Source organism: Microtus ochrogaster, chromosome 10, assembly GCF_000317375.1.
Source record: "Microtus ochrogaster isolate Prairie Vole_2 chromosome 10, MicOch1.0, whole genome shotgun sequence".
Taxonomy (NCBI): domain Eukaryota; kingdom Metazoa; phylum Chordata; class Mammalia; order Rodentia; family Cricetidae; genus Microtus; species Microtus ochrogaster.
In genome coordinates this window covers 80040449-80044300 of record NC_022016.1, presented here as the reverse complement: position 1 = coordinate 80044300, position 3852 = coordinate 80040449, and the positions used below count along the sequence as shown (strand labels likewise).

The following is a 3852-nucleotide window of genomic DNA, read 5'->3' as shown; positions in this document are numbered from 1 at the left end:
GAACTCACAGAGATCCGCCTGCCTCTGCCTCCCGAGTGCTGGGATTAAAGGCGTGCGCCACCACCGCCCGGCTCATTTAATTTTTTTTAAAAAAAAGAACAGTCTTACAGGTACTAATAGCTTCTGTAAAATAAAAAAAAAAAATTGGATAAGAACCATAAAATACTATAACAGGAAAAATTGTAAAAATAAATAAATAAAATAATATCCAAAGCTAAGGATAGTGACATACACAGAGGACTGTAGTACCCAGAATGTGGAGCTTGTAACTCAAGGCCAGACTTTGGTACATAAAGTTCTATCTCAAAAGAACAAAAAGAAAAGCAAAATTAGATCATTAATTGCAGCAGTATTCATACTGAAATTTTGAACATAAACTAAATGCCCAACAAAAAGGTGAATACTTCAAAATCTCATGTTCAACAAAAAAGATAAATATTTCAAAAAATTGTGGCAAAATCAAGTAGTAGAAAATTATATTCAAACAGTGCCTTCTAAATGTCTTTGACAATATAAGAAAACATTACAAACTAACTCAGATCAGTTTATTGGCTATAAGATGGTGATGTGGGAGTCCCCTCTGTGTGCTGTCATTACCATTAATGAATAAAGAAACCGCCTTGGCCTGTTGATAGGGCAGAACTTAGGTAGGCAGGGAAGAGAGAGCTGAATGCTGCGAGAAAGAAGGTCAAAGTCAGAGAGATTCCATGGAGCCGCTGGAGACAGACACTAGGAATTTTACCCACTAAGCCACTGCCATGTGGTGATAAACAGATTAATAGAAATGGGTTAAATTAAGATGTAAGAGTTAGCCAATAAGAAGTTAGAGCTAATGGGCCAAGCAGTGATTTAATTAATACAGTTTCTATATGGTTATTTCAGTTCTGGATGGCCGGGACAAACAAGCCGGCCCTCCTCCTACAAGATGGAAAATAAATGTTGACAAGGATGTGGGGAAATTGAAATCCTCACACATTTCTGGTAAGAAACAAAAATATTTTAACCATTTTTAACCTATTATTCTATAAGCAACCTGATTAAATTCATTGGGACACACGGAGGGATTGAAGGAATATAACTGACGGGGAAGAGGAAGATAATCAGGGGTGTGAGGGGACAAAAGAGACTAATCAGTGTGAATATGATCAAAATATTGCACGCTGTATCAGCTGCTTTTCTTCTACTATGACAAAACACCATGAGGCAATTTCCAGAAGAATGAGTTAATTTGGGCTCATGATTCCAGAGGGGTAGATGAACGGTTAGGTTAGTCCATGGAGGCAGACAGGGCAAAGGCATGGTGGCAGAAACAGGGACCTGAGGACTCATGTTTTGAACTACAAGCAAGAAGCAAAGTGTGAACTGTAAATGGCACAACTCTTTAAGTCGAAGTTACCTTCAATGACACACTTCCTCCTGCAAGGTCACACCTCCTAAGCCTCCCCAAAGAGCACCACCAACTGGGGACCAAGTGTTCTGAGATTATGGGGACATTCAAACCACCATACATACATTTATTAAATTTCAGTGGTAATGAAATCTATTATTATGTATAATTAATGCATGCTAGTAAATCCCTTTTTAAAAGATAAAGTATTTGTTTGGTTTATAACTCTTCTAGGGTTCCAGTCCCTCGATCTGGCAGTCCCAATTCTTTGCAACTCTGAAGATGATGGACACCATGGTAGGAAGGTGTAGAACAAACCACTTATCTCTTGGGCCAAGGAGCAAGGAAAAGAGGACAATACTGAGTCCCGTACTTCCCTTGAGAGCACACTTTCCTCTGACCTAAAGATCTCCCACTAGGTCCTACTTTCTTTTTTTTTTAATTAATTAATTTATTTATTTAAGGATTTCTGCCTCCTCCCCGCCACCGCCTTCCATTTCCCTCCCCCTCCCCCGATCAGGTCCCCCTCCCTCATCAGCTCGAAGAGCAATCAGGGTTTCCTGACCTGTGGGAAGCCCAAGGACCGCCCACCTCTATCCAGGTCTAGTAAGGTGAGCATCCAAACTGCCTAGGCTCCCCCAAAGCCAGTACGTGCAGTAGGATCAAAAACCCACTGCCATTGTTCTTGAGTTCTCAGTAGTCCTCATTGTCTGCTATGTTCAGGTAGTCCGGTTTTATCCCATGCTTTTTCAGTAGGTCCTACTTTCTAAGTCCCAAAATTGCTCCCCTAGGGGCCAAGTCTATAACAGGACACTGACATCCAATCCATAACATTTTCCACCAACCCCAAGAGCCAAGGTCCACCAAAGCTTCACATGCAAAAGAAATAAATCATTTGGCCTCTTTTAATCAGCACTGTCAACTATACTGTGCTTAGTCATACTTTTATACATATACAATTCATTTATTCCATCCCAACAGACCCCACCCCAGCATTGTTCAAAACTTCAAGTTCAATGTCTCTAGCAGGACTCAAAGCAAACTCAACTTTGAATGCCCAACAGAATCAGAAAGAAAGGGGTAATATACCTAAAGATGGTACAGGTGCAGGATAAGCATTTCCAAAGAATGGGAAAACAGGAGAGATCAGCCCAAAGCAAGACCAAAATTCAGCAGGGTTAACATGAAATTCTAAATGTCTATGCCTGGTACATATGCTGGGTGACAGGAGCTGGGCTTTCAAACAGCTGGGCAACCCTATGGTCTCATCAATTACAGACAACACAGCCACCATCCCAGGATGGCTTTGCATACTGCTTGTCATCTTCCCTAGTGAATGCTACATGTTACTAGCACCTCTAGCTGTCTTGGGTCCTGCTGCAGCTCTGGTTTCACTCCCACAGCTCTGCTACAAAGTGCTCTATTGAAGCCTGCCCACAGGGCTCCAGCCCTATAGCACACTGGCTTTGGGGAGACATTCAACATCCAAACTATAGCAAAGAGTTTGAAGGTGGTGAAGAGCATGAGAGATTTGGGGTTTACATCCCTTGGAGGAGCAGACAGTATGATAAGAGAATGAAGCAGAGAGGTCTGAACCAATATCTTTGAGCCTCTCTCAGGCTCCCTGGTACTGTGCAAAATGTCCCTACTCACAAAAGGACATAGAATGATGCTGTGTAGGTGCTGGAGCAGAGGGGTAATCACATGGACTGTTCAGGTATTCGTACCACCAGCAGAAGCCTGGGTCTGTCTAGATCAGCTGGTGAGTCCCCAGCCTCTGGCCCTCCAGAAAGAAAGAACTGGAATTTCACTAGTTGTCACACGCTGCCATTTATCGGTCAGCACAAGGGGACCAGAGACCTGAGCAGGCAAGACATGAAGCTGAGGGCCGTTAGGGCCCTGTAGATAGAGCAAGGAACTCCACGGTCTCCAGCCTCATCACCATGTGTGACACAATACATCTGTCATGACTCAGGGAGGGAGCAGGGCACAGAAAGAACCTGAAAAGCTAAGGTGCTAGGGGTACCAGCAGACTTGTCAACAGAAGATTCCCAGCCAGTCGAGAGATGGAAACAGGCAAAGACAGGTTGCAACTGAAACTCTCCCTGATATGGCACAACAGAAAGTATAAAAAAAAATCAGTGCATGGTCCAGATGAAGCCACTTACCCCTGGAGCCTGTGGTGACTGTTTACCTGCCAAATGAAATCTGGCTTGAGAGGCTGGGATGGGGGATGGAAAAGTCAGGAGTGGGATGTTAACAAGGAGGAAAACACGGAGTTTGGAAGCAAGATTGGGTCTGTTTCTCAGGGCTGTAACTCCAACACAATCAAATGTCTGTCTTAGCATAAATAAATGAGCAAATGAGTGGTGGACAGTACCATAAAGGAGACAGACGCCTGGGAGGCCTGGACTCTTAGATCCTGTCCACTAAATGTTAAAATTCATCTCTCTCTCTCTCTCTCT

The 3852-nt window shown here is 43.3% G+C and overlaps 1 protein-coding gene across 1 annotated transcript in view; it reads left to right on the top strand.

Annotated features, from left to right (window-relative positions):
* The window catches only part of LOC101979864 (cytochrome P450 4X1), a 42445-nt gene that overhangs the window by 13254 nt on the left and 25339 nt on the right, over nucleotides 1-3852 (top strand). The window contains exon 3 of the mRNA XM_013348483.2: nucleotides 883-981. The gene's annotated coding sequence lies outside the window, so the exon portion shown is untranslated. The remainder of the gene's footprint in view (nucleotides 1-882; nucleotides 982-3852) is intronic.